The sequence below is a fragment of the Rhipicephalus microplus genome, chromosome 9, assembly GCF_043290135.1.
Source record: "Rhipicephalus microplus isolate Deutch F79 chromosome 9, USDA_Rmic, whole genome shotgun sequence".
NCBI classification, from domain to species: Eukaryota; Metazoa; Arthropoda; class Arachnida; order Ixodida; family Ixodidae; genus Rhipicephalus; species Rhipicephalus microplus.
The window spans coordinates 11,799,183-11,810,468 of NC_134708.1; positions in this window are offsets into that span (position 1 = coordinate 11,799,183).

Here is an 11,286-nt window from a genome sequence, read left to right on the forward strand (position 1 = left end):
AACTAAACCCGCGCGAACATAGCCGACCAAAGCACCCTTTTAGAACATGCATGACGTTCTCGCACATGCAAACGTGACGTGGCTGGCCCCTCCACGGTGGTCTAGTGGCTATGGTACTCGGCTGCTGACCCGCACGTCGCGGTATCGACTCCCGGCTGCGGCGGCTGCATTTTCGATGGAGGCGGAAATGCTGCAGACCCGTGTGCCCAGATGCACGTTAAAAAACCCCAGGTGGTCGGAATTTCCGGAGCCCTTCACTACGGCTTCTCTCGATCATACAATGGTTTGGGTACGTTAAGCCCCACTTAACAATCAATGATGACGTGGCTAGCAGACGGCGTAGGGAGCAATCCACACTACACGCTTTCGGCCAGCCGCCGCCAGGCGGCGACTCCGCTCGATCTTGCGGTCGGTAGCGCGCGCGCCAACAATCGCAACCGCACCCTTACAATCAACGTTTACTGGTCCTACTAAACGGAACACCCCCCCCCCCCCCCCCCCGCCTTCCTTTTCTCGCGTAGGCATTTTCTCTCCGCTTGAGCATTTGACAGCAGGTCTAATATAACGAGGGGTGGGGGTAGGGGCACCACATGCGCTTTTTGAGCAAGGGAAACGAGCCGGCTCATTCGATCTCTGCTTTTCAGCCGCAATCATCATCCCCGCTTGCGCGCGTTTACCCACGAAGCGATCATGCGATGCGCGCAGGTATGTTGTATATGCGAAACATGACGCTGATTTCGGCGGCGACGCCAAAGGTGAAACCAGTAGAGAGTATCCGTATCATTGTATCACAATAAAAAAAAAACCTAAAGGGTATAAGCTGGATTGTAAAGGAGACAGCACATTACTGTGAAAAGCAAATGCTACTTCTTCTAGTATACTATTCATACTACTAATATAATAGTAATGATAACAGCATTATATTGCCCCACTCCTTTCTCAAGTTTTGTTAACGGCCCATGTTACACGGGCAAGTGCTGCATTGCACAAACCACGCTGAATTGCCAAGAACCATCGAGATAATCTTTGAACCTTCCGATGCGATTACCCACACAAGTTATATTTTCTTATAGAACTGACATGCTGCTGGCGATAACATCAAAATGTTCAACGGCACATGTGTGCGCAAACGCCGATGCGTGTCGCCCCTTGTCTGTTTTTTTCGACGGCCCACGCTCTGTTCGCCGCTGACATTGTACAGTATAATTTGCTTCAGTCATTTCACGGCTATAAATTCATCGCGACCACAAGTTTCATCAGGAACTCACTACCTGCTGCATTCGTCTACGTCACAACCGTGCGACAATTTTGGCAGAACATGTTGGTGGACGGAGAACCACAGGATATTTTTCGGGGGGGGGGGGCATTCACACGTGATGCTTTATGCACGTTCGAGCGTTTGTACGTGTGCGTGGGTATAGACACGCAAAACTGAAAAAAAAAAAAACCATTGAAAAACTGAGCACCGCTCCCATCCCCTAATGAATAAAAGTATTGAGAATGTTTCGCGAACTCCCCTCCACCCCCACCCCCTCCAACCATAGATGCCGCCAACCCTCTTTTTTCTCGTTATCTAATCTGCGTTACGGTAGGCGCGTTCACGATGAACGATAGTAAACAAGAAGCTTGTGCAAAATAGCCCGCTTAGACGTATGGAAACACTAAAGAATTACGTTACTGCGCTAAATGCCTTGACGCCAGAAAGAGAAACGCTTCCTAAGTAAAAAAAGAATAGGGTGTTCAAATGTCATGCGAGTGCAGTCCTGCAGCAACAAAGTTTTCCGATACGTCACCAGGATTGAGAAGAAAAAGCATTTTCTCCATCTGACCAAATTATTAGGGCCAGAAAATGCTCGTTTCGACTTAACATGGAACTTTTCTCCTAGCGGAAAAAAAAAAGAAAAAAATCGGGGTTTTCTCAAAGAAAAAGCTTTCAAAAACAGCTTGAGGAGACCTCGGGACCATACAGGCAGCGGCAATTCATACTGTGACGGAAGTATATAAAAAAAAAGAGCGCTTTGAAGGTGCACTGAAAGATAAAGCACTCACCGTTGGCAACAGCTACAGAGTAACCTATGGACGACAGCAACTTCAGTGTCTGTGCCCTCTCAGCGACGCCACTCACCGCATCAACGAGGCAAACTGAAGCAGGTCTGCCTTAGGAACGTCGTCAACATTCCGAGTTTGTGTATGCTTCCCTCTTCACGTTTCCCTCTTCCTCTTCACACTCAGTTCCGGCTTGGCAAAACACGACACGCACAAAGCCAAAGGCTGTAGTGTGCCCGTGGAATATATGTTGAGCAGTAGAGCAGCAACAACGTAGTCAATGTAGCAGGCCGCGTTCCACGGGACTCAAGCGAGACGCTTGTCGATTCCTACGCGCACTCCTCGAAATGCTCCCGCAGACAAGCACTCAAGGACGTACTGGCGCGAACGTGCTTCCTCAGTCGAAGCAGCGCCTCAGTATCGTAGATAACTTTGCCAGATAGTGCGTCTAACCTCGCAAACGGGCCGATGCGCGGGCGGAAACGCTCAGAAGCGTGTACGCCCTCCACCTTGCTTCGAGTTACTTGCATGACGTCACTAGGAAACGTAGCCCGTGAGGAAGCAGTTTTTCCCGCATGATGACGCTGCTTTGACTGGTTTCGAGATGCGCGATTTCTAAAGAAGCGTTAGCTTGACGGATGTGCTCGTGGCTTTTAGAATGACGCGGAAAGTTTGCGTCTGCCTACACTCTAAAAAAAGAGCGAGTAAAAAGGGTGTCTTTTTGTCCCACAAAAATAATCGCCATCTATATTGCGTTCCATCCTTTCGCTATCGCCCCGTGCCCGGTACATTCCGATCCCAATCGACATGCCAATTATCAGGGTTACATTGCATTCTCGATAGGAAAGTGGCCAGCACCAAGTTTTCAAGAAAGGAAGCGCACGCAAGCCTGATGACGATATTGCTGTGGGACAAAAAGACACACTTTTTACTCGATATTTTTAGAGCGTATAATTCTACGTCGTCTATGCGCTACTTTTTCTTTTTTGTTTTTTTGCTGATCGATGACATGCATAGGTGCATGACCGAAGGCCCGTGAAAAGACTACATGGGGAGATAACACCACTTTAATTATATAGTATGGTTCCAGAATTGCCCCACCGCGGTGGTCTAGTGGCTAAGGTACTCGGCTGCTCACCCGCAGGTCGCGGGAGCAAATCCCGGCTGCAATTCCGATGGAGGCGGAAATGTTGTAGGCCCGTGTGCTCAGATTTGAATGCACGTTAAAGAACACCAGGTGGTCGAAATTTCCGGAGCCCTCCACAACGGCGTCTCTCATAATAACATGGTGGTTTTGGGACGTTCAACCCCACATGTCAATCAATAATAGTTCCAGAATCGAAGCAGTGCCGAGGTGTCGTCGATAGCAATAATATGCGCGGTATTACATGGTATTATTATATTATATGTGATTATGAGAAACGTCATAGCGGACGGCTCAGGAAATTCAGACCATCTGGTGGCCCTTGACGGGCAATGACATTGCACAGTACGCGCGCCTATACCATTTCGCCTCCATCGATATGCGACCTCCGCGGCCGCAACCAAACCCGTGACCTTCGGTTTAGCAGCCACGCACCCTAGCCAATGTCGTCAATTTCACCAGCAATGTGGCTCCATGTTGGTTTAAAGTACCAGCGTGTAACATCCGTGAGCATGGTTCAAGCGAATGCGGTAACTCATGGGAACGCTTTTGATGCGAAGGAGGGAACACGCAGGCAAGCATGGTCGAGTGTGCGCCACGGTAGGAAGAAACTTCAAAGAGGGTGCATGCACCCGGTGTGCCACGACCTGGCTACGTCATCAATCTATAGCAAAACTAAGCTATGTACATAGACAGTTTATATGAATATTGTCACGGGGACGTGACGTTTGACGAAGGCTAGCAGCCACGGCTTTCAAATTTAAACATCTTATTTGGGTTAATCTGTGGCCTCGAAAGTATGCGTCACCCCACAAGTAATACACCCTGCACACTGACATTGGCAAACTGAACGTCGGCCGTACAAAATCTGCCGAGTGGTGAAGCGCGTCACCGTTTACAGTTGTGCCATCTAAGTTTCCAGCATTATCGTTAGCGGTCACTTCAGTTCCGGAGCAAACTCTAATGTACGCGTGCGCGCGTAATCTGACCGGAATGTTCTTAGATTACCTAGATGGTTCCAAGTCATTCGGGCACGGCTTGCGCAAGGAAGCAGTTACACGTGAGATGGGCCGGTAACATAAAAAATACAGAAAGAAAGGAGAGTGCATGGCAATATTTTGCTATCACGTGCATCGCGTCGTCAGTGAGCGCCATCAACGATGGTGTTCAAATGACGTGTTGTGCATGAATGAGAAAGCAATCTCACCGCTTACCCGCTACGCATGCGTCGAGCCTCAAGTTTGTGTAGGTATGCATGTTTCGCTGATATCAAGATGCGGCAGATGCGGCACGCATTCCCATCATGGTCAAATTACATATACCTTGCTCGAATGTTAGCGATAATCGGGCTCACGACTGACGGTGGTGGTGATCATGTTGTCTACAATTGTACCATACTCGCGGATAGAAACACATTAACTTTTTTTTATTATTATAACCAGTGGTATAGACCCAAATGCTCGAAGTATAACCACGTCATGTCGCGACGAGTCTCGTCTGCGAAGATAATCTTGGCTCTGATGTACGCGTTCTTGTCGAAATTACACGGAAAAAGCCCAAACTGCATATGATGTAAATGAAAGTATCCGCATCATTTAGGCCTACATTGCCACTTTTCAATCCATGCATACTGTACAGCTAAGAGAACGTGTGTTTTCTCGTTTCGCCCTTACCAAAATGAGGCTACCACATCCGTGAATCAGAACTGCCTCTTCGAGCTGAAAAAAAAAAACATCTTATAAAGGAGTCGCACGGACACTTTTGATAGCGACCATGCGCGATAGGCGATTCGCATATCACGATATGACTCCGTGATCACGATTTCGCTGACGTCTGCGCCAAAGTCAACCCAGATTAGCCTGTACGATGTAGCAGGGGCCAACTGCCTATTTCTATCAACAAGTTCAACCTGAATCGGCCCTTGATCACCGTCCGAAGTGCCCGCGCAACACCGCTATCAGTCACCAAGCTACCGCACTTGGTAAACCTGAAATCAAAACAAGCATACAAAACCCGCGCCGATAGAGAAAGACTAGTTATGCCACCCTATTCGCAACCAAAGACCCCTTATTGTACTTATGCGGGCTGCTTTCGTAATAGATGAGCACTCACATTTGCCTGTTCTGTGTGAAGTTTTCTTTTTACTGCGGCAATTTTTCACGCGTACACAATTCGCATAGCTTATCACAGGAATGATTGAGGTGTCAAAGCAGGCAGGATAAGCAGCACTGCGAACAGCGTTGCGGGTATGTCACCCTAAAGATCATCTACGTTAGGGAGCACCAACCAGAGTACCTCAGCACGTCAGGAAAGGTTAACGTTCAGTCACATTCCCAAGTAATGGCCGTGCACTTAAAAGAACGAAGGCAGTCTTGCCTCCCTATTGCTGGATGTCAGACGCTGCGAGACCATCTGACTTCCAGCTCTGTTGATCGTACAGTGCTTCCTCGGTAGCTAGTGTCGTTACGCTAACGTTCATCCCCTTATTGTTTTTTTTTCTGTTAGACGTCCTTTTAGGTATATATACGCAGTTGGGCGTGTTAGTGCACATTCATAATGAAATTTCAACACAAGGGATGAGGCAGGAAGAAAGACGAGAAAGGAAGAAGTGGTTTCCTTTGTCCCGTACCATCTTATTTCTTTGCGTTCCTGTTGCTGAAGTTTCACTATAGATCTTTTTTTTTCTTTTTCACAGTGAAGCGTGGCTTAAGCTATCAGTAACTACTGCTCCGTCATAAAAAAAAAAACTGGTCAGGGGGGCATGCTTGGGCAAGCATGCGCACTTTGTACAGCAAGTGCAAGTGTCAAACGAAAGCTAGCACGTGAGAAAAGGATATAGAAAGAAGGCAGATGGAAAGACAAAAGCATGCAGAGAAAATAAGGCGCAAATAAACAGACATGGAAAATATATAGAAAAAACAGAGCAAGAAGAAGCGAGAAATTAGGAATAACCACAAAAAAAGAGTGAGAGAAGGGGCAAAAGGAAAAGAAAGCTTGAAAGACCTAGAAAAAGAAATAAATTTATATCTAGAAAAATGATTAGAAAATAATTAATAGAACTAAAAACATACAAAACAGAGATGGAACAAACAAAGAGAAACAAAAAAATATAAGACAGAAGGGAAAAAAAGCAGAAAGAAACAAGAAGGCCACTAAGTTGCACTTTTCTGTCTGTCATGGCACTACGAGAGCGAAGCTTCCCTCAATCTTTTCTTCTGGTGTTCCTTTTTTTTTTCGAAAGGAAGCCACGAGATATGATCAGTACTGACGGCCGAAGAGCATTACCTGCTCTCTCTAGGACCATCCGCCTAGGCGGGTACTTGAACGCACCGTAAAAGTCCTCAGCCCCCCTCCTACTTCAGCCGAATCTACTTCCTTGTTCTTTTTCTCTTTACTAAGGCAATAAGTGGAAATGACCGGCACCTAAGAAACCTTCACCACGTTGGGTAAATCTAAAACATCGGGTTATCCTAATGTACGTTTACATTAGAGGCGGTGTTCTTTGCCACAACGCGGCTTTTTAACCTAACACCAAAAGTCTCTTAAATGAAATCTGTCCTTCTGTTGAATTTCGGCATCGATCTCACCAAAGCTTTGTTATTATTTTGCTCTCCCCTCCAGGAGGCTCTTCATTTCTTCTCATTTGCCGCTTTTATTGTTCATTGGGAAAGGTATAAGAGGACACACTCTTTCTGTAAAATGTGTCGTTATATGTTACGGCGAGAGGCTGAAAGGCCCGGCTCTTTTTCTTTTTCTGTGTACCATGTATATATACCTCTCTCTCTCTCTCTCTCTCTCTCTCTCTCTCTCTCGCTATATATATATATATATATATATATATATATATATATATATATATATATATATATATATTGTAGGCATTCATTAAGCACATCATCTATCTTTACACATATTCATCATCATGAGTGGTCGTCATCTTCTTCTGCTGTGGGGATTTGGCTTGTCTGGGTTCTGTGCCTTGGGCGTGGTCGCTTCATCGTGTCTTCCGGGCCTAATAAAGGTTGCCTTTCCTGTTACATCACAATATATATATATATATATATATATATATATATATATATATATATATATATATATATATATATATATATATATATATATATATATATATATATATATATATAACCTAATTTTAACATGCAAACTTTCTGTCTGAAAGCTGCTCCGTGCCATTCATCCCGTCTTATCTAGAAAGGTACGTTGATATTACTGTTGTTATATTATAACGTCCCAAAACCATGATATGATTATGAGGAAAGGTATACTAGAGGGCTCTAGAATTTTTGATTGCCTGGGGTTCCTTAACGTACACCGCAATAAAAGTAAACGGGCTATAAGACGAGGCACGTCCCAAGTGCGGTTCAGATATGAACGTAAACAAAAGATAAAAAAAGCCGCACTCTTAGATACTTGCCAATGAGTTTCATAATGAAGTATACAAGGTTCACTCACATTTTCACTCTCGCGCCCAAATTTGCAGCCATACTGCACAGTTCCAGCAAATTTAGTTTACTTTTTTTTTTTGTAGCGAGTGAGTGAAAGACGCTGCCTCGGCTCACCGTTTCATGATGCCCAGAGTGCGGTGACAAATGATCTTCACCGACTCTGCCCTTTCTTACGGAGCAGAAGCATGGAAGCCAGAGATAAGAACGCAGCTGTCGGGAAACTGAGCGATGAACATACTTCGGCTGTGACACTTCCGCGAGTACAGGAAAAAAAGTGCGTGCAGCTTGCACTATTGGTCGAAAACTTAGTTGACACAGGAACTTTTTGGCCACTGTCAATTTCTACAAGAATGTCTAAGTCGTAGCTAGGTTTGATCCGGCATTGTAAGGTATGACTATGGGTAACCATGGGTAACCATATTGTTGTACTACGCAGAACTACAATGCTTAGCGAGGTGTCGTCGTGGTTACTAGCACGTTCTTAAGTAACTTGGTCTTAATTAGCTACATATATTAACAGATTGGATAATTAGCTAGTTCTTAATCAACAATACATTCATAATCATGACCTTCATTAGGAATGTTGAATTTATTCAAAGCTTAGCATAATATTACTAAGATCTTAATTTGCCCTTGTTGATTTAGCAAGACCTTCATTAGTTAGCATTAATTGACGAAGTCTTTGTTTGATGCCTTAATTAGCATGGTGATCAATGTCTTAATTAGCATGAATAACAAAGTCATAAACACCATTAACGTTTATTTTTCTTAAATATCAAAGTCTTCAAAAGTACAGAAAGAACAAAGCGCGCACAGACCAGAACGCGCTCGGAGGTAGAGGCCACTCATAACGATCGTCTTTGTTCGCTCTGCACCGTCGAAATTAGACTTTAGGCAGCTCCACTGTTGAAAGTGTCGACAAACGGTCGATGAGGCAGAAAAGTAATTTCGATCAATCAAAACCAATACGTACCGCTTCGGGGAGTAGATCTCGTTGAAAGAGCAGTTTTTGTGACAAGATATCCACCACGACAGCGGCACCACCTTGTTGTGACACTATAGAGTGTTTGTGTCGTTTTTCGTACGCAATACTCTAGAAGACAGCATGATGCTTGTGAACGACTATTTTTTTTTTTCAGCTGCCAGCGTTTTCTTTTTTTTTGCAATATAAAATATCTTTCTCTTATATCATTATTTGACCAATCTCTGCGCGGTAGCTGTTGGTTGTTTACTTGACCAAGTTTAAATTCTAAAAGCATCGTGCAAACTGCACTCACACCATAAAACACAGACTGAATGCTTTAAGAAAAAAGCTCTGGCTTCTTTACATGGCTCATTGCGTCGACCAGGAAAGCTTTGCTTTTTTTTATACTTTATTATGCGATCTTTTCTGTCACGTGTCGCTCCCTCCAGTAAGTTGTGCCTTCCCACTTGCCCGTATCGATCGCGTACTTACCTGCAGTTGTCTTCTGTCAAATGCGAAATTTTATTTCCTGTTCTACGCACTGAGAGAGAGAGAAATAAAGTTTATTTAAAAAACAGTGTTCCGAGCGAGGCGCGGTGTCACCTTAAGCTGGGAGGGTTGCCTAGTCGAGGAACCCTCTGGCTTCGACTGCCCTCTTGACCCTGGCGACGAGTTGTCGCTGCTCTTCCAGGTCTTCGAGGACGAGCTTGGCCCCCCAAGTTTCCATCAGGTGGTCGTCGTTTATTCTTGGGGCTTGATCTACCCAATATATTTACCTCTGGATGGTTTCATAATAATTTTTAACAGTAACGCTTGGGGTACTACGTCACTAAACAACGATGTGACGATGAGAGACGCCTTAGCAGATAGCGTCAGAAATTTAGACCATCGTATCATCTTTAACATGCACCTAACATGGGCATACACGGGGACCTAGCATCTCGTCTCCATAAAAATGCGGATGTAACAGACTGGGTCCGATCATGCGACCTCCAAGTCAGCAGTCATGCACTGAATCCATGGAATTCCGTGGAGTGTTTCTTGGTGACTTCAGCATTAGTTGTGAGCATGGTAACATCTCCACCTCTGCGTGTATAAAAACTGTGGTTGAAAAGGGTGCGAAAAGACATGGAACAAGACAAAGACGACAATTACAAGACAATCTTAAACCTGTCCCAGGTTTTTTTTTTTTAGATTCATTTAGGGAGGAAGCTCCTTAAGCCGTGGGTCGTGCGTCTGCGATGTCGTCGTCGTAGTAGTAGTAGGTAGCCACCCTTGGCTTAGTCCTTGGAATTTCCGCCGGATGGCGGTTTTTCTATATGATAACTATTTGATGAAAAAATGTGAGATGGCAGTGCCAGGAGTGTTCACTAGATGGTCGGACACATGGACGGACAGACAGACAAGCAAACGAACGGATAGATGGGCGCGCGGACGAATGGACAGACAGACAGAGAGATGCACGAATGGACGAACGCGCGGACAGATGGACGGATGGATTCACAGATGAACGCACTGACGGACGAACGTACGCACGGACGGACGGAAGCAAGACCGAACGGACGGAAGCGTGGACTGACTGACGGATGCTTTGCCCCACTCATCATCATTCAGTCCATGGATATGCTGCGATTTTCTAAATCAATGTGCGTTGCCAACCCACCAAATAGTTTATTCTTCAGTAAGAAAACATATCTGGTGCTTCGTTCATGCATTCCCCTAAAGTGTTTTCTTGAACTGCGGAGCATGTGGGCGCTGTTAAAATTCGCGTAGGGTTTCACAGCTGGGCCACACTTACCTCCCTTGCAAGTTTTTATTTTGATTGATATGCAGAGTTTGACGTCTGAAAACAACCATATAATTATGAAAGACGCCGTAGTGGAGGGCTCCGGAAATATCCACCACCAGGGGTTCTTTAACGTGCACCCAAACATGAGCACACGGCTCTACAGCATTTTCGCCTCCATCGAAAATGCAGCCGGTGCTGCCAGAATCCTATCCTGTGACCTTCGAGTCAGCAGCCGAGTACCTTACCCACTAGACCACTACGGCGGGGCAGCTTTTATTGTCTTCTTCTTTTTGCGTTGGAGAAACATTTCTCATACATGTTTCATGGTTCCAAAACTAAGCAATCATAACTCCAAACTCCAAACTATTTGTGCTTGGAGTTTGTGTTCTTGCTATCTGAGACGCAAAACAAGGCTTCATTGCCGGTGGCTTTTTGAACAGTGAGAGATAACTTCACGATAATCGGCATCAAACCCGCATAACCGGGCAGTAGCTCGTCAAGCTCACGGATGATGGCTTCATGTATTGAAGAATGTTGGGACAGCTGACATGAAACATAGTAGAAGATAATTATTAATGTAGAGGGGATGGAGGCGAGAAACCTAGCTTGCTCCTTTAAGCGCATATATAGTATTCTAAAACATTTGTGGTTGGTAATAAATTGGCCTTAGGAAAACACGCAGTAGACAGTGTTTGTGTGCACTGGATTGATATTTGAATCACTACCACCATTATTATCAGCCTGACTACGCAAATGCGGGATAAAGGCCTCTCCCATGTTCCACCGATCAACCATAGTCTGTGCTTGCTGCTGCCGCATTGTAACCGCAAACTTTTTATACCCATGTTACGTGGGCGTTTGAAAGCCCATTGGATCG